Source organism: Rutidosis leptorrhynchoides, chromosome 3, assembly GCF_046630445.1.
Source record: "Rutidosis leptorrhynchoides isolate AG116_Rl617_1_P2 chromosome 3, CSIRO_AGI_Rlap_v1, whole genome shotgun sequence".
Taxonomy (NCBI): Eukaryota; Viridiplantae; Streptophyta; class Magnoliopsida; order Asterales; family Asteraceae; genus Rutidosis; species Rutidosis leptorrhynchoides.
Window position 1 is genome coordinate 180,799,597 of NC_092335.1, and position 21,559 is coordinate 180,821,155.

Sequence of the window (21,559 nt, forward strand, 5' to 3'; positions counted from 1 at the left end):
TCATGCTCCACCAATCACGTACTACCATGATGAAGTCAGCGGACCTCGAAGGTCATGCTTCATCAATCAACGCCCTTTTGGCCTCGAACAACGAGTAGCGTAACATCGCGCTCTGCTACGCCATAGTGCATCCTAACGGATACCACTAACCATTCTCACACTCGAGCAAGAACCACCTATATCAAACATAGGCACAAAACAATAATTCTCTAGAAGAGAATCCGACACACACCTCCCTTAACCGAAGGATTTCACCTTGCTCACCAAACACGTCCATTATCTCTCAAAGAGATTTACCACATTACCACCTTGGTGATAATTCAAATCCAAACCATAAGTACAATTTATCTGAAATTGTACTCTACCACAAACCGACCAGATTTCCGGATCTACCAAAAGCATCATCCGAAATCTCACACTACAACTTCCTCGGGCGGAAGTGCAACTCCCCCACTTGGAACTACATCACATAATCGCATCTCTTACAACCGTACCATGCTACCAAAGGTAGACTTTACCAACAATTTGGGCTCTCACGACCCATCACGACATCTTGCTCCAACCGAGAGCACACGAAGGATTTAAATCAATCCTCAAACACTTTGAACGAAAAGTGTACTACAATTACACAAACCACACCCTCGCAATCATCCAATTGCTCTAGTTTGTCAATTTCTACCTAGTCACTCATGTACCTAAGGGTTTCACTTCGGTACCCTAAGTACAATGTAACCGCAACACAATCGGAGTTGAACACCACGCTAGTAGGTATAAAAGAGGCACCTAATGTCGCGTCATATAACCTCCATTACCAACATACATCGAGATTCAAAACACTCGATTTCAAGGGTTCCAACCACCCGACGAACCTCATAGTTCATCAACTTCCACATACAAGCGAACACGCTCTTAACAATCGAACACCAAAACCCATTTTCATGGCTTGGTAGAAACATTTCCCAAATACTAAGGAATGCTTGGTTACACCAAGTCTTACGCCCTTCGTCCAAAAAAAACAATCATTACCATAGGGTACTTCCATTAGGAACGTCACCGTTAACAATAACATGCACAACACAATGCAATAACAAATCCGAACTTAAACGCCACATAAATAAATATTCAAATGACATATTTATTAAAATGAAACGTACCTCAACGTCTCCTTGCGGCATTCGCCGCCAACTCGGGACAATCCGGCTTGCGATGCCCCTCCTTATGACAATAGTAGCACATCCCGTCATCACTTCTCGGCATTGTGCACTCCCACAACTTGTGGCCCCTAATACCACAATTGAAACATCTAGGTGCACGAGAATCCACCGTGCCTTTTCCCACATTACCCGTACTCGCACTTGCACCCTTATTTTTCTTACCCGGGGCGCCGTATGAATCAACCCGAACCTTACTTGAAGGTTCACACATCTTTGATCGCGTATACGACTCGAAACCTCTAGCCAAGTCGTATAATTCCGCAAACGATTTCGCTTGACCCCGGCTAATTTTACTTTTCAAGTCATCATTCATGGTCCGATAGAAATCCCCCATTAACAAACGATCATTCCCCAAATACTCCGGGCAAAAACGAGCCTTCGCCATAAAGGTCGTCTTGAGAGTATTCAAATCCATAGATCCTTGCCGCAAATTTCTCAACTCATTACGCAATTCCCACAAATCGGCCGAAGTCCGGAACTCCTCGAAGAATTCCTCCTTAAACTCGTTCCACGATAAGACCATAAACGTTTCGCCACCGACAAGATCGATCTTACCATCCAACCAATCCCTTGCCCTGCCCCGCAACAGACTAGTAGCGATTCTCGTCTTTTTCTCGGGAGGGCAATCAATAGTACGAAAACACCCTTCGACATCCGAAATCCAAGTTGTGCTTACCAAAGGATCCGGTTTCCCGTCATACATCGGGGGTTTAGTCCTCATGAAGCTCTTAAGACAACGCTCCATTTCACTACTACCCCAAAATTTGGAATACTTCCTATCCATTTCTTCTCGAAACGCACTCATTTGCTCCGCAACGGCGGCTGCAACTCTAGAGTTAAACTCCTCGTCATTCGTCTCGATCTCGTTTCGCGTCGTCATTCTAAAGAATGCAAAACGATTAGTCCACGAACGTATAAAACAACACGCATAACACCGCCTCATCTTGCTCAACACTCGTCGTACATCACTTGTTAAACACGATTTGCACCCGTAATAAGGTTTGCAAATCCTTATTACGCACACACATCGTATCCCCTCGTTAGTACAACGACCATCTTGCTCGATGATATTCGCAACGCAACATAAACATAAACATAACACAATCGTATATTAATAATATCCACGTATTAATATACACATTAGTACACCTATCAATTAAGGCACTAACCAAATTCCCATTCCGACCCGTAATCCTACAAGTCCCGCAACAAATAAGCACACACAAAAGTCTAAGTCTAGGCACCTATCTCAAGTCACCTAAATCCCTTAGACCATGCTCTGATACCACTTGTAACGACCCAACTCGTTAACCATCCGAAAACGTGCCACAAAAAAAATTTCTGAAACAGTTGATCTGGACGGCGTCCAGCTCTTAAGACTGGGACGGCGTCCAGACATCTGGGACAGCGTCCAGATGTACTAAAACATTCTGATCAGTTTCTCGAACTCACGCGGGCGAAAACCCGCTTCCCGACACTTTTAAACCAAAACACTTTCAAAATATATTACAATAGTTTAAACTAAGAGTTTTTCACAATAAAAACCGAGTTTTACGACACCGGGCCCACATCGACCCAAAATACCATAAGTGACTATTTCGACCCATTAGTTTATACAAAAACATAGACCGAGCATGGGATTGGGGACACGCTACCCAATCCTAATCAAATCTAAAAGCAAGTCTTCTAAAGCAACTACGCAAGCCACTAGTCCACGCGCTTACCCGAGCCACCGCATCCGTGCAATCTATAAAAATGTAAACAACGAGAGGGTAAGCTAACGCTTAGTGAATGAGAATATACTACATACATATGTATGCATAAAATGAAATGCGCATCGCTAACACACAAATACGAGCCACATACCGCAATCCAAGCATAACTAAGCAATGTTATACCTAACGTACCACCAAGTCAAACCGCAAGATTAGTTACAACAATACAAGTAAATACGCGTACATAAATGGGTAACCAAACTACAAGGTTAACCCCTTAACCTCAATCATACGAACATTGGCCGAATAACCCGAGCCTTAGTGAATTCGCACAACCCGAAATTCACTTCTCTACCAATTCAACAACCGAGGTTGGCCGAACTACCCGAGCCTTAATGAATTCGCACAACCCGAAATCCATCACCTCATAAAAAGGATGACCGAACAACCCGAGTCATCATGAATCCGCACTACCCGAGATTCACTTCCCAAATACCAAAACCCACGGTCACGGGATTATAAAATCCACCACATCGGGGTTATCCACATCACAACAATATCAACCCTTCGCCATTGAGGTTATAACATCCACATCACAACCACGTGTGATCACGTACACTCAAAACGTGTACCACGTCAAAGGTGGTCAACCAAAACGCACAACCGTGCCAATTGGACTCATACACAAGTCCATCAATCCACCTATATGTGAAGTGAGCTCTATAGCCGAGAATCACTTCACCCGACCCGCACTCATCCTACACATACATATGCATATAGGATATTAACACTCACCTTGTCGCCTTGATTAATGCTTCCAAATAATCCGCAACTCGTCAATGGAACGTACCTATTCCATTATCACAATACAAACAACACAATTAGGGTTGACTTACAAACCAACCCAATTGACCCTTAGTGCAAATTCGACCCATTTGCACTTCCAAGCACAAACCGCGCCCAAATTAATCAATAATCACAATACACGTGAAAATGGTCCTAACACACCAATTAAACCCGAACACAAGTGTTAAACACGTGTCATACCTATTTTGACACCAAAACCCTAATTTTGACCCATTTCAAAATTAGTTAACCAAACTCACCCAAAAGAGTTTCACCACTTCCATAATCACTAAACCTAGTGATTAAACTCAAGATCAAATCCTAAACAACGCTAAAACATCAACCGACCCAAAACCCGCCAAGTGACAAGAATAACTAGTCACCATAAACCCATTTCATCACCTAAAAGGGTTTCACAACAAACTAACTCTAACTTGAATATCAAATTTAACAAATAAAATTCGGAGTTTGAGCTTACCAATACCACCACAACGTAGCTAGGAGCGAGATGAACAACTTTAGAACCCGAGCTTTTGCGAGAATCCGACTCCTTCTTCTCCAAATCCACCTCTCTCTCTAAAACTCTTACTCTCTCACTAGAACAAGATGAGAGTGTTTGTGTGGGTGTTAGTGGAGCAAGTGAGGCTCCTAGAACTGATCTTGTAGCCTTAACTCGTTCCATAAGTGAAAATACCATTTTGCCCCTCTAAAAATCTTAAAATAACCCAGCTGGCCCGACAGACAAACTGGACGGCGTCCCAATTTCTGGACGGCGTCCAGCCTTTAACATCTGGACGGCATCCCACCATCCTGGACGGCGTCCCGAACAACTAAAAAGTCAGAAACAGGATTAGGGTCTTACACATATCATAGCAGCGCATCTATATATATTATTTGGAATAACCATAGACACTCTATATGCAGTAATGATCGAGTTCTCTATACAGGGTTGAGGTTAATTCTAAAATAATATATATACCTTGAGTTGTGATCGAGTATGAGACATGTATATAACGGGTCACGACATGTATTAATTAATTCGAATATAATATATTAAACTATATATGAATTGTTGAATTACTAACTGTGGACTTCTAACAGTAGACTACCAACACTGGACAATTAAAATGAATTAAAATATTGATTATAACATATGAAACTAAACAATTCTTCAAGTTTGCCACTTGATTTCATCTTAAACCTCATTTTTATCTTGACGATTACAATCTGCGTTCAAATCTTTCATGATTCTTGAAAATACCTCAATCGAGAGGATGAACCAACCGCACTTCATCTACGGAAGAAAAGATTGATGCATATAATTATGCACTTAAAAATACTCGAAACCTGAGTAAACGTTTAACACGTGTCTGTGCTAGCTCATTTGGAGTTGTTATTACCAAAAATCACTTTGTAATCCCTTTCCAAATTAGTCAATTTTGTCACAGCTCCAGCAAATCAACTTCAATTTTTCATTCGAATTAACCTTATTATAACCTTAATATAAAAGTTTGCCTTTCGTCAATGTTACCGGAGAACCATTTATATCCCACCACATTAGCAGTATACTTACCGACAACTTCATTAATCATTGGCTTAAGCCTCTCCAAAAAACCATTATAATTGTTCATCAAAACCCTATCATATACTCATCCGCATCTTGTAACGAGAATTGCCATACCAATTACCGAAAATCAGCAATCAGTATTTTGAATCTCGTAGCGTTTCTACATCAACAGTTATATATATACATATAACATTTGTCTCTTAGGATTGTGATCTTCTATTCTGAAATTCTGAAAAGCACCCGGTCTGTGATGACCCCAGAATTTCTGACCAAATTTAAACTTTAATCTCTATATGTTTCCGACACAATAAGCAAAATCTGTAATATTGAGTCTCAAAAGTTTTGAAATCTATATTCATGTAATCAATTACCCTTTGACTATGCCCGATGATTCACGAACAATTGTTTGAAAAGAATTAAATATATATATATATATATATATATATATATATATATATATATATATATATATATATATATAATTATATATACAATTATAAATGTAAGTTTTAGAAATTATAAAATGGTATTAACTCATTAAAAATAAATATGTAAATATTTACACATATGAATATATATATATATATATATATATATATATATATATATATATATATAAATTCTATACATAAGAAATATATATATATATATATATATATATATATATATATATATATATATATATATATATATATATATATATATATATATATATATATATATATATATATAAATTCTATACATAAGAAATATTAAATATAAATAGTAAATAAATACTAAAGATTTGATATATTATATTATTGGTAAAAATGATATAATTGAATTTGTAACATATTAAATTTAATTATAATTTTAGGTGTAAATGCTATATTAATATCATTATCATTACTTTAGTTATTATTGATAATATTAATATTAATATTAATATTAATATTAATATATGTATCATCACTATTATTATATATATAGGAAAGTAGATAATCATAAATGGTTATATTAGTATTATGAATATTATTATCAGTAAAGTTAACTAATATTATTATTAGTACCACTAATAATAAAATTTTTTTATTATTATCATTATTAACATCAGTATTAGATGTGTCATTATTATCAATAGATAATATATAAATATAGAAATTGATATAAATATAATTTGTTATAGTATTATTAGTACTAATACTATTGATATCAGTATTATCTTATTATGATGAGTAGTAAAATTATGATTAAGATTATTATTAGCATTATTATTTTAATTATCATTATCATTTAAATCATTATTAATATTATAAATCTATTATAAAGATAATACAAATTATTATTTTTATCATTAGTGATATCAGATTTAAGAATATTATTAATAACTACTTTATTTATTAGTGCTTTTAGAATTAATATTAAATAATATTATTATTATTATTTATATAATTATAATTATTATTGTATTATATTATTATTAATATAATTTATAATCTATATTTATTGAAAATTCCTTATATATTTAATTAGATAAAGATTAAGCTTTATGTTCCAATCAGACTGTGATTGGTTTTGTTTTGTGTCTCCAGGTTGTTAGCTATCTAAATCAGAAGTTGTACGTAATTGATTCCAAACAAAAGAATAACTCCAAATTCAGTAGTCTTTACTTTCAATTTTTATTTATTTATTTACTTCGATTCCTGTTGATTTTTCTGTCGACCTTAATAAACTCTACAAATCAATTTGAGTGTTCTTCTAAATCCTTTACAATCAATTATAATCCAACATCAATCATACAGCATAATTCTTTCACTGCAACTTGAATTTAAAACAGATAAAAGAAAAGTCGTCCCTGTTCTTAAAATCATTTTATCAACACCTCTAATTCGAATCTAATTTCAAAATGTAATAATACCGTTTTGTTAGGAAACTTTTACTTAATCTTCCTGCAAAGTTTGAAGTCTCAATTCTTTATATCGAAATCAAATTTTGAGGTCAAAGTTTTGTTTCAAAAAGTCAATTGAATGTTCTTCAATCAAATTGAAGTTATAGAGGTTAGTTCAATTGAAATTAACGACTCACAAAGTTTCTATGAAGGATTTACAACCTAATTCGTGTTGAAAATTTTTTCTAAAACGTTATAAAAATCGAAGTCAGGTATTGAGTTGTTATTTTTTTCACTCGCGACAGTTCACAGCTTCTTCTACCTATTTTTTTTTTCTTTCTTTCTTAATTCGTGCCTGTTAATTTCAGATACAAGTCGGTTATTATTATTTTTTCGCAAACTGTGAATTGAGATTGGGTATTGATCGAAGGTTAATGATGGGGAAGAAGAAGAAATAGGAGAGAATGTTTATACGGGTTATAAAACTTAAGTGATAGAATAATTCAGAAAAGCAGAAAACATATCGATGGTTGAGTGTGTGGTGGAGTAACGAGAGGTCTCGGATTCGATCCCGGTTTAGGGCAATTCTTTTTAAAAGTTTCTTTGGAAGGTAGTTTTTCTCTACAAAAATTATTATTTTTATTATTATTATTGTTATAATTATTGTTGTTGTAATTATTATCATTTCTATTATCATTATTTTGATTATTATTATTAGATTGTAAATATTAGTTTTATTAATTAACATTCACTATTATTATTAAAATTTTCGTTATTATTATTATTATTATTATTATTATTATTAGTATTATTGTTATTATTAGTATTATAATCATTAAGTATTATTATTTATCATGTATCATTAGTATTATGGTTATAGTAGATAAGTTAATATTAATGATATTATTACTAATGCTATTATCATTACTAAGAATTAATATTTAGTATTATTATCATTAAGATTATTAGTATTAATTAAAGTAAGTATTAGTATTAATATTAATACAAGTGTTGTTATTAACATTATCATTAGTAATAAATTGATTAATTGTATAATTACTATTAATATCAGTATTATTATTATCATTAATACTAGAAGTATCTTTAATTTTTAAATCTATCATTTATTTACAAACTAGTATTATTATTAAGAATATTATTAGTAGTATCACTATTATTAACATTATAAATATTATTAAAATTATCTTTTTATATAAAAACTATCATTTTTTTATTTAATATTATTAGTAAACCTAATAGTATTATTATCACTATTTTAGCATTTTCATTAAATTAACTAACAAATGATATTCATATAACAATATATTTAATACACAGAACATAAAAAAAATTTAATATATTTTTATATACAAAATGAATATAATAAACATATGTATTTTAATAATATAAAAAGGATATAATTAATAAATTTAAATTTGTTCAATTTCCATTTTCTGCGTTAATATATATATAAATGTTATAGGTTCGTGAATCTGAGGCCAACCCTACATTTGTTTCATGTCATCATATGTATTTTTACTACAAAATACATTAGGTGAGTTTTCATTTGCCTTTTTACCCTTTATATTTTTGGGCTGAGAATACATGCGTGATAATGCTAAAAACAAACATATATTTCATAGCATTATTCCTCAAGAAAGACAAGCTTTTAGTTGCAATTGTTCTATTTACAAGTGATATTCGTTTAAATAATAAAAGGTGAAGACAAAAGACAGATTCGACGAATTGAAGACGCAAATGACCAAAAAGTTCAAAAGTACAAAAGACAATCAAAGAGGTTCCAATTATTGATGAGAAACGTCTCAAAATTACAAGAGTACAAGATTCAAAACGCAAAGTACAAGATTTTAAATTGTGCGCAAGGACGTTCGAAAATCCGGAACCAGGACCAGAGTCAACTCTCAACGCTCGACGCAACGGACTAAAAATTACAAGTCAACTATGCACATGAATATAATATAATATATAAATAATTCTTAAAAAATATATATATATATATTATATTATTATTTAAAATCATCGGAAAACAAAGAGCCAAGGCTGAATGAGCTGTAAAAACGAACTCCGCGACTTGCGGAGTTCGAAGGCTAAAAGAACCGCGACTCGCGGAGCCCCAAAAAAGGAAAATGCCTATAAAAGCCAATGCAGTTCGACGAATTTTAATATCAATACGTAATATTTATGATTTATATTTTAATTTTAATTTTAATTTTAATCCTAATAATAAGGGTATGTTAGCGAATGTTGTAAGGGTGTAAGTCAAAATTCTGTCCGTGTAACGCTACGCTATTTTTAATCATTGTAAGTTATGTTTAACCTTTTTAATTTAATGTCTCGTAGCTAAGTTATTATTATGCTTATTTAAAATGAAGTAATCATGATGTTGGGCTAATTACTAAAATTGGGTAATTGGGCTTTGTACCATAATTGGGGTTTGGACAAAAGAACGACACTTGTGGAAATTAGACTATGGGCTATTAATGGGCTTTATATTTGTTTAACTAAATGATAGTTTGTTAATGTTAATATAAAGATTTATAATTGGACGTACCCATAAATTACCATATACACTCGATCGGACACGATGGGCGGGGTATTTATATGTACGAATAATTGTTCAGTTAACCGGACACGAGAATGGATTAATAGCCACTAGAATAATTAAAACAGGGGTGAAATTATGTACAAGGACACTTGGTATAATTGATAACAAAGTATTAAAACCTTGGGTTACACTCAGTCGACATCCTGGTGTAATTATTAAACAAAGTATTAAAATCTTGTTACAGTTTAAGTCCCCAATTAGTTGGAATATTTAACTTCAGATATAAGAATAATTTGACGAGGACACTTGCACTTTATATTTATGACTGATGGACTTTTATGGACAAAAACTAGACGGATATATTAAATAATCCAGGACAAAGGACAATTAACCTATGGGCATAAAACTAAAATCAACACGTCAAACATCATGATTACGGAAGTTTAAATAAGCATAATTATTTTATTTCATATTTAATTTCCTTTATTTTATATTTAATTGCACTTCTAATTATCGCATTTTATTTTATTGTTATTGTATTTAATTGCACTTTTAATTATCATACTTTTAATTATCGCAAGTTTATTTTATCGCACTTTTATTTATCGCAATTTCATTATCGTTATTTACTTTACGCTTTAAATTAAGTCTTGTATTTTTTTTTACATTTGGTTTTAACTGCGACTAAAGTTTTAAAATCGACAAACCGGTCATTAAACGGTAAAAACCCCCCTTTATAATAATAATATTACTTATATATATATTTGTATTTTTATAAAAGTAAACTAATATAGCGTTAAGCTTTGTTTAAAGATTTTCCCTGTGGAACGAACCGGACTTACTAAAAACTACACTAATGTACGATTAGGTACACTGCCTATAAGTGTTGTAGCAAGGTTTAAGTATATCCATTCTATAAATAAATAAATATCTTGTGTAAAATTGTATAGTATTTAATAGTATTTCCTTGTAAAATTTAATAGTATTTTATACCCCTTTGCTCAAACATCAAGTTATTTTTGGCGCCGCTGCCGGGAACAATCTAGCTTAAAAGCCGGAAGCGTAACGCTAAATTTTTTTAAAAATTTTTTTTATTTATTTTTAGTTTACTTTTATTAAAATTCGCTTTTGTAAAAATACGTTTTTAATTATTCGAAAATATAAAAAGAAAAACAAAAATATAAATATTTTTAAGATTTTGTTAAATATTTAAGTTTTATAAAGTTTCTTTATTTTTATTTTATAAAAATTATAAGTTTTATTTAAATATTTTGTGTTTATTTAAAATATAAAATCAAAAACCGAAAAAAAAAAATTATATATATATATATATATATAAATCTAGTTTTAAGATTTTTATTTATTAAATTATAAAGTAGTTCTATTTTTATTTTAGTTTTTAAATATAAGTTTTTATTATATAAATATTTTTATTTAAAACAGAAAATATAAAGAATAATACAGAAAATAAAAAAATAAAAATAAAAAACGCGTCGAATTAAAAACTGTACCAGAGTTGAATTTTAGAACCCCGCGACTCGCGGAGTTTTCCTGCTTCGGGCACCGCAACTCGCGGAGCAGCCCTGACACACGTGACAGAAACCCTAATCAGCATTAATTACGGGGTTTATATTTATTAATTAACTTTTAACCCTAATTAGGTTTAATTTTAATATATTAATTAGTTTTACTTTTTATTTAATTTATATATTTTAGTTAAATCAGTTTATTTAAATTATAAAATTAATAGTTTTTTAAAATAGATAATATAAAAATAATATTTTTATAAAAATTGTACTTTTTACAATTTTTTTTGTATATTTTTATATTTTGTCCCTTTTTAATTATTTTAGCGTAATATTTGTATTTTTCGCTAGTTTTTAGTTTTAAACTTTGTTTTTGCCATAGTTATTTTTATTTCTAGATTTTTAGGCCTTGCCGTAAAATCCCTTAAGTGCTTTTTCTTTAGACTAAGATTTAAGTGCTTTAGAATTCTGCGACGCCTTTTTAAGTTTTAGTTTCTTTTTAAGTTATTGCCATTTGGGATATAATTTTTCTTGTAAGCTTTAATATTTTTAGACGCCTTTTACCTATGTATCAATTATCATTCCAATTAGTAATCTCAATTTGCGATTATAATTTTAAGTTAGTGATAGTAATAAGGTTGGGTTAGTTGAGTGTTTTTAAGTTCTACAAGTTACTCTTTTTCTTTCTTATTTTTATTTTTCGATTTTTTTTCGACACGCTCTTTTTCTTTCTTATTTCTCGTCATTCTAGTTTTTAGGATATAGATTTTTATTCTACTTCTTATCTAAATTTCTTAAAATTACGAAAATTTATTTTAAGTGGTTAAATTGATAGACATCAAAATTTTCTGGTTCGTAGTAATAGTTGGATTTGTACGTGGACCGGGTTATTAGAGCCAAACAGTCCTCAATTATATTGAGACCAAACGAATCCTGCCCCTCTGCTGCATCTTTTGGCTATTCGAAACGTGGGCAAAATTAGAAAAGTCTATTAATTGGATAACTTATATAATTTTTCTTTCCTTTTTAAAAACTAATAGGATATTCAGTGAATGCACCGAACAAGACGTTCACCACCTTTTGTACGTTCACCACCTGTAACTCGATCAAGACATTTAGCAAATATCACCGCCGTTGATTTTTCTTTAGAATCGTCATCCAGTCGACCAAGTACTTCAGTTCAAATTTCCGATAATCTATTTTTTGAACCCGACCTCACAATTGAGAATCCGGAGAATATTCAGGGACGATTCATAGATCCTGAACCATTAAATTTTCCTCCGGAACCACCAATCATTCAAACAGAGATTGTTGAGGAACGAACCATTAAATCAGAATCCTCTAGTGATTCCGATTCAACAAATTCAATTATGGAGAATCTAGAACCTTTAAGTATGGAAGACCAAATGAGAGCTAAACGTACTGGCCAAGGTCACGCAATTACTCATCCAGACATTAATGCACCAGATTATGAAATCAAAGGACAAATTCTACATATGGTGACTAATCAATGCCAATTTAGTGGTGCGCCGAAGGAAGATCCAAATGAACATCTACGTATCTTTAATAGGATCTGCACTCTATTTAAAATAAGAGAAGTTGAAGATGAACAGATATATCTCATGTTATTTCCCTGGACTTTAAAGGGAGAAGCCAAAGATTGGTTGGAATCGTTACCTGAAGGGGCGATTGATACATGGGACGTTTTAGTTGAAAAATTTCTTAAACAATTCTTTCCGGCATCTAAAGCCGTAAGACTTCAAGGAGAAATTGTTACGTTCACATAGAAACCGAATGAAACTCTATATGAGGCGTGGACAAGATTTGGAAAGTTATTAAGAGGATGTCCGCAACATGGTTTAGACACCTGTCAAATAGTACAAATATTCTACCAAGGATGCGACATCACTACAAGAAAAGACATCGATATAGCAGCTGGTGGTTCCATTATGAAGAAAACCGAAACTGATGCTTATAAAATTATTGATAACACTGCTTCCCACTCACATGAGTGGCACCAAGAAAAAGATATCGTTAGATCATCTAAAGCAGCTAGAGCCGATTCTAGCCATGACTTAGATTCCATTTCCGCAAAGATAGATGCTGTGGAGAGACGAATGGAAAAGATGACTAAGGATATTCACTCAATACGAATTAGTTGTGAGCAGTGTGGAGGACCACATTTGACAAAAGATTGTCTCAGTATTGAATTAACAATGGAACAAAGAGAGAATATTTCATACATAAACCAAAGGCCTGGAAATAATTATCAGAATAATTATCAACCGTCAAGACCTATTTACAATCAAAATCAGAATTATAATCAAAATATTCCATACAACAACCAACAAGGTCCTAGCAATCAACAAGTATCCAATAATACTTACAACCAGCAAAGACCTAATTTTCAAAACAAACCACCACAACCCGATGATAAAAAGCCGAATTTAGAAGATATGATGACGAAGCTAGTTGAAACTCAAACGCAGTTTTTCACATCTTAAAAACAAACTAATGAACAAAATGCTCAAGCATTTAGAAATCAACAAGCTTCTATTCAAAATTTGGAACAAGAAGTAAGTAACCTAGCAAGGTTAATAGGTGAAAGAAAACCGGGAAGTTTACCTAGTGATACAAATGCTAACCCCCGGAATGAAACAGCTAAAGCCATTACCACAAGAAGTGGTACAACACTTAAACCACCTGAAATACCTGTAACTTCTGATGAAGCTATTCCTACTCCACAAGAACCACAACCTGATCAAGATAAGGAAAAAGAACCGGTAGTTGAAAAGGTTAATGAAGATAACACAGTTAAGGCTAAACCTTATGTTAAACCATACCAACCACCACTTCCTTACCCGAGTAAAATGAAGAAAGAGAAACTTGAAGCCGAGCAATCCAAATTCTTGGATATGTTTAAATAGATAAATGTAAATCTTCTTTTCATTGATGTGATTTCAGGAATGCCTAGATATGCTAAATTCTTGAAAGATCTAATCTCAAATAGAAAGAAAATGGAAGAACTCTCGGCCGTTACTATGAATGCTAATTGTTCAGCAGTGCTGTTGAATAAGATACCAGAAAAACTATCTGATCCAGGAAGTTTCACAATTCCATGTTTTCTGGGTAGTCTTAGTTTAATAGAAGCATTGGCAGAATTAGGTGCTAGTATAAATTTAATGCCATTTTCACTATACACTAAACTAGACCTTGGAGAATTGAAATCAACAAGAATAAGCATACAACTAGCCGATCGATCAATAAAATATCCTAGAGGAATAATGGAGAACATGCTAGTTAAAGTTGGTACTTTAGTATTTCCAGTAGATTTTGTTGTTCTGGACATGGAAGAAGATTCTCAAGTTCCTCTCATAATAGGAAGACCATTCTTAAACATGGCTAAAGCAATGATAGACGTGTTCGGTAAGAAATTGACCCTAAGTATAGAGGACGAGAGTGTTACCTTTTCAGTTGATAGAGCAATGCAACAACCGCAATCTGCAGATGATACATGCTATTATATTCACACTATAGATTTACATGCAGAATTTTTAGAAGAATTTTCAGAATTACAAGGAACAGGAGAATGTTCTTTAGGAGAAGGTAATAAACCAATAGATGAAGCTGAAATGTTAGCTACACTTATAGCTAATGGATATGAACCAACAACAGAAGAAATTTAAATGCTAAAAGAAGAAGACAGATATCGATATAAATCATCGATAGAAGAACCACCGAAATTAGAGTTAAAGCCACTTCCAAACCATTTGGAATATGCTTATTTACATGGTGAATCTGAATTACCTGTAATAATATCGTGTTCTCTTACTGAAAATGAGAAATCACAACTCATTTCTATGTTGAAAGCTCATAAACCAGCCATTGCATGGAAGATTCATGATATAAAAGGAATAAGTCCTTCGTATTGCACACATAAAATCCTTATGGAAGAAGGTCATAAAACGTATGTGCAACGCCAACGAAGACTAAATCCTAATATGCAAGATGTAGTTAAGAAAGAGATTATTAAACTGCTAGATGCAGGTTTGATATATCCAATTTCTGATAGTCCATGGGTAAGCCCAGTTCAATGCGTGCCTAAGAAGGGTGGCATGACTGTCATTACAAATGAGAAAAATGAGCTTATTCCTACTAGGACTGTAACAGGATGGCGTGTGTGTATTGATTATAGAAAATTAAATGACGCCACCTGAAAAGATCACTTTCCCTTACCTTTCATTGATCAAATGTTGGAAAGATTAGCCGGAAATAGTTATTATTGTTTTCTTGATGGATTTTCCGGATACTTTCAAATTCCAATAGCACCCGAAGATCAAGAGAAAACCACATTCACGTACCCTTATGGTACTTTTGCTTACAAACGCATACCATTTGGACTTTGCAACGCCCCTGCAACCTTTCAAAGGTGTATGATGGCGATTTTTCACGACATGATAGAAGAATGCATGGAAGTTTTCATGGATGACTTTTCACTCTTCGGTGATACATTTGAATCATGTCTAGTTAATCTGGAATGAATGCTTATTAGATGTGAACAATCAAATCTAGTACTTAATTGGGAGAAATGCCATTTCATGGTTAAAGAAGGCATCGTTCTTGGACATAAAATTTCAAAAGAAGGAATTGAAGTGGATAGAGCTAAAGTAGATGTAATTGCTAAACTTCCACATCCCACCAATGTTAGAGGAGTTAGGAGTTTTCTAGGGCATGCCGGTTTTTACCGACGCTTCATAAAAGATTTTTCTAAAATTGCCACTCCTATGAATAAACTCCTAGAAAAGGATGCTCCATTCATCTTTTCAGATGAATGTATCAAATATTTTAATATTCTTAAAGAGAAACTCACTAATGCGCCGATCATGATAACACTAAATTGGAATCTGCCGTTTGAATTAATGTGCGATGCAAGTGATTTTGCAATGGGAGCCGTTTTAGGACAAAGGATTGAAAAAAGATTTCAACCTATATATTATGCTAGTAAGACGTTACAAGGAGCACAAACAAATTACACAACTACTGAAAAAGAACTCCTTGCTATTGTCTTTGCTTTTGACAAATTTCGTTCATATCTCGTTCTAGCAAAAACGGTGGTCTATACCGACCATTCTGCTCTTAGATACCTATTTTCGAAACAAGATGCTAAACCAAGATTAATCTGTTGGATCTTACTCTTACAAGAGTTCGATATTGAAATCCGAGATAAAAAAGGAGCAGAAAATCTCGCCGCTGATCATCTTTCTCGTCTTGAAAATCCCGAATTAGAAGTTCTAAATGAATCGGCCATACAAGACAACTTTCCTGATGAATATCTATTGAAGATAGATTATAATGAAATCCCATGGTTTGCAGACTATGCAAACTACTTAGTTTGTGGATTCCTTGAAAAAGGATTGTCGTACCAAAAACGAAAGAAATTCTTCAGTGATATAAAACACTATTTTTGGGAAGATTCACATTTGTTTAAAAGTTGTCCCGATGGAATAATACGCCGATGTGTATTTGGAAATGAAGCTAGTAAAATCTTAAACCATTGTCACACAGGACCAACAGGAGGGCATTATGGACCTCAACTAACTGCAAGAAAAGTGTATGAAGCTGGATTCTATTGGCCTACAATTTACAAAGATGCACACCTTATTTGCAAATCCTGTGATGCTTGTCAAAGGGCCGAAAAAATAAGTCAACGTGATGAAATGCCACAAAATGTCATACAAGTATGTGAAGTATTTGACATTTGGGGTATTGACTTTATGGGTCCATTTCCAAAATCTCATAATAATCTCTATATTCTCGTAGCCATTGATTATGTATCTAAATGGGCGGAAGCACAAGCTCTTCCAACTAACAATGCACGAGTTGTAGTCAACTTTTTAAAACGTGTTTTTGCAAGGTTTGGAACACCGAAAGCTTTAATAAGTGATCGGGGTACTCATTTCTGTAATAATCAACTTGAGAAAGTTCTCAAAAGATATGGAGTAACTCATAAAATCTCCACTCATATCATCCACAAACAAGTGGACAAGTTGAAAATACCAACCAAGCTTTAAAACGTATTCTAGAGAAAACCGTAGGATCAAATCCGAAGGAATGGTCCATTAAATTGGAGGATGCACTCTGGGCTTTTAGAACAGCCTACAAAACTCCAATTGGAACCACACCTTTTAGACCCGTTTATGGAAAAGCATGTCATCTTCCAGTAGAAATTGAACACAAAGCATTTTGGGCTTTGAAGACATATAATTTTGATTTACATGAAGCCGGACGTCTACGATTAAGTCAACTAAACGAATTAGAAGAATTAAGACATGAAGCACACGAAAATTCGTTAATCTATAAGGAAAGAACGAAGAAATGGCATGATAAAAGAATCAGAAGTTCAAAAGAATTTAAAAAAGGAGACAGAGTTCTTCTTTTCAATTCACGATTCAAGCTATTTCCTGAAAAATTGAAATCAAGATGGTCTGGACCATTCATAGTCAAAAGAGTTTTCCCATACGGAACGATAGAATTAATAAATTCAAATGGAATTGAATTTAAAGTTAATGGTCACAGAGTTAAACATTACATAGATAGTCCGATGGAAGTCGACAACGAAGTTAATCACAATTTCGATACCACAGCTAACTAAGTGTGGGGAGAATCAAGTCTTTAAAGGATAATATGTATTTCTGTTAGAGTTAGATTGTCTGTTTTCGTGTAGTTCTCGAAAATGGAACCCGAATGGTCTTTCCCTAGCAGACCCTAAAGAACTAGTCTTCTCCCCCCATTCTGAATTTTTATTTTTTTAGGTTTTTACGAAATGAAGACTGCCTGTGAACTAAACCATGGTCTAATGCTACACGCTTTGATCACTAAACGTAATAATGACACACTTCCGAGTGAAATAGTATCAGTAATCAGAGAAAGATTGGACGGAGTAAGAAAAGAATCCAGATGCGAAGATAATAAGTTACAATTTGGTAAAGGAAAATCAAAATCCGCAGCGAAAAGAAGAGCACGACACCTTGAAAGATGTCACAAATGCGGAAAATGGTCACATGGAGGTAAATGTTCAAATAATCAAACCTGTTCAAATACCGAATTTGTTACTTTATGCAGAGACGGACCGTTCATATGTTTAGAAGAAAAAACACTGAATGCTCGAGGTTACGCCTATGTAGCTATGGAAAACCAATTAAACCGACTATCTTATGAATGGGATAGATCATATAACTAAGAATACTATCTCGCAGGTAAGTCTGTAAAGTTTTTATTTTTTTTTATTTTTTTTTTAACCTTTTGATAATAAACGCTAATTTGTTCGCTATAAAGTATTAAATTGGTATTGAATAAAATTAGGTTTGGCGACCGAAATTATTGATATCATTCAAAAATTTATTACATCACTGCGAAATTTAACGTTTATTCTTAAGGTATAAATATCTTTAATCAATCAACCCAAAATATTTCAAAAATTCGTCATGAGTTTAATTAGGTCATGGAACCGAAATTACTTTACCGAAAAGAGGGGCGCATATTTTTGATAATATTTGATTGATTAAAGTGGGATAAAAAGCCAAAAAGATTTTTAATTTTATTTTTACCATGTTTTTAAAATTAATATATAAATCTTAAATTAATATTGTAAACTTTTTAAATTAATATATTTAAAATTGTAAATATTTGAACAATTGATATTTTTAAAGTTTGTATGTATAAAAAAAATATAATATAAGTTTGGTGTGAATTTTATTTTTATGCATGGTAAATTTAAGTTTGGTGTGAATTTAAAAACAAAAATTTACTTTATGTCGCTAAGTTAAAAATACGATTTTTAAAATTCGTCGTAAGTTGAAGACTAGGTCTTTGAACCGAAATTGCTTTACCCGATGGAGGGACGAGAACTTTTATTATCATTATTTTTAATCTTATTGAATTAAAGTATGCCAAAAACATTAAAAAAACCCAAAAATCTTACTTTTAAAACAATCGCTACAAAAAGACAAATTTTAAAATTTTATCGAAGGACGAATTAGGACATCGATCCGAAACAACCTCGTCCTAAAACAAAGGAAAACAAAATTTTAAATTTATTTTATATTTGTTTTATAAGTTAAGATTTGTAAAAAAAAAAATACAAACTCCGCGACTCGCGGAGTTTGAAGGGTAAATATTCCGCGACTCGCGGAGGATCCAAAACCCAGAAAAAAATTAAAACGAGCTGAACTAATCAGTCCCCATCCCCACACCACAAAAACTGCGAAAAACACCCGAAAATACACACGCAAATACTCCGAAATTCACAATTTTTCACCGTTTTTCATCACATTTTTTTTTTACTAAAATCATGTTGAGAAGGATGCTATCAAGGAATTACTCAAGAAAAACGGTAAATTTCTACACCTAAACACCATTTAATCCGAAAATTGGTGTTCTTGAGCAATTTTTTCCCCAATTCGATTTTGATGCTTTTTAGTGTAATTATGCTTAAATTGCTTATATATTATGCTTGTATAACCTAGATTGATGCTATTTAACATAATTAAAAGCCTTAAACTTCAAATTTTGAGTAATCTATGGTTTGTGTTCTTGAGCAATTTGGGCTTTTTGATATAAACGGGTTATGGCTGATTTTTGTCATGAATTATTGCTAAATTAAGTAGTGTAACATGTTTAGGTAGTTAAATGATCCAAACTTTGAGCCTAAGCATGATTTTGAGAATTAAAGTGGACTTTTTCAAGTCTAAAATTCATGAACTTGATTTTTGAGAGATAATGCCATTTAAAACTTGTTTAATTGCTAGTAATGATTATTTTGACATGTTATTTGAGTTAAATACTTATGAACTTGGTGAACATTTTCGTATATGCTTATTTGAAAAAGTGTAGATTTGATAAAAATATGAAAATGAGCTTATGTTTGATATAAATTGAACATGTCATTGTAATTATTTTGATTGATAATTTTGCTGACACTAATGCATATTTGGATGCACAAAAATTGTGTTTGATGTGTTTTGCAGACTGAAAGGGGTGAATCTTCATCCCAAGCTCGCAATGCTCCTGCTGAGAATGCGGAACAACAGGAGGTGGATAACTACTACAAACAAGATATACCTCATCCAGTCATGACATTTTCTGATATGCACTTGGAAGATTTGCACCCGAACCTGAGATTTGATAGACTTTGGATAGATTATCCAAAATACCAAAGGGGCTTGCATACTCTTCATTCTAAAGCTGTTGAAGTACCTAGGGTCATAGAATGGGGACCATTAGAAGCTGTAGAATTGGCCGGGCCAATTAGGGAATTACTTACACAGAGGTATGGTAATTCTACTTTTAACGATTGGGTACGTTTATTCAAAATGCGTAGACCTGTATATAAAGTATGGTGTGAAGAATTATTGTGTAGTATAGAAATAAATGATCGGGTAGCTAGTTTAACCGATCGATCTTTTATTAGATTTTTGTTAGGAGGTTCGATGCGCCACATGTCTTTACTATACATGACTCAGGCTTTACGTATATATACGCCTGAGTAGTTAGCATCTGCCGATTGTAGAGGGTTGATACTAAATGGTAGAAAGATAGACGAAAATTTTAATACGCATGTTGTATGGAGTCAAATGACTAGCCATCACCGATTTAAAGGGGGAAATTACTCTTATTTTGATATAGATAGAGCAGAGTTAAGAGTAATTCATAGGTTTTTAGCCAATTCGATTACACAACGAGGTAAGAACAAGGAAAAGGTAAATGAACAGGATTTGTTTTACCACATATGTATTCGAGACCCACAAAGCGCTGTAAGTATACCTTATTGTGTGGGTTATTATTTATCAGCTATGGTTAGGGGGATGAGACCGCATAGCATAATAGGAGGTGGTATATTTATTACTTTGATTGCTGAATATCTCGGTGTGGATATAAGTCGGGGGGGATTATTAGTCGAAGAACCAGAACCCCGCGATACAATAGGTTTAAATGTATACCATGGTGCGAAGGTTTTGAAGAGGCGAAATAACGCCGTAGTATGATATAATGGTAGACATCCACAGGTTGAGAGAAACCAACAGCCAGGTAATGTGGTAGGAGGAAATGAAATGACAGAAATGCAAAGGTTTATAGCTTCACAAGAGTATGAAAATGCTAGACATCGAGCATTTGAAGATTGGAAAGTTCATCAAAACCAAATCATAGCTTATTGCTAACAAATAGGTAGAAACTATATTCCTACTCCATCGCCCGTATT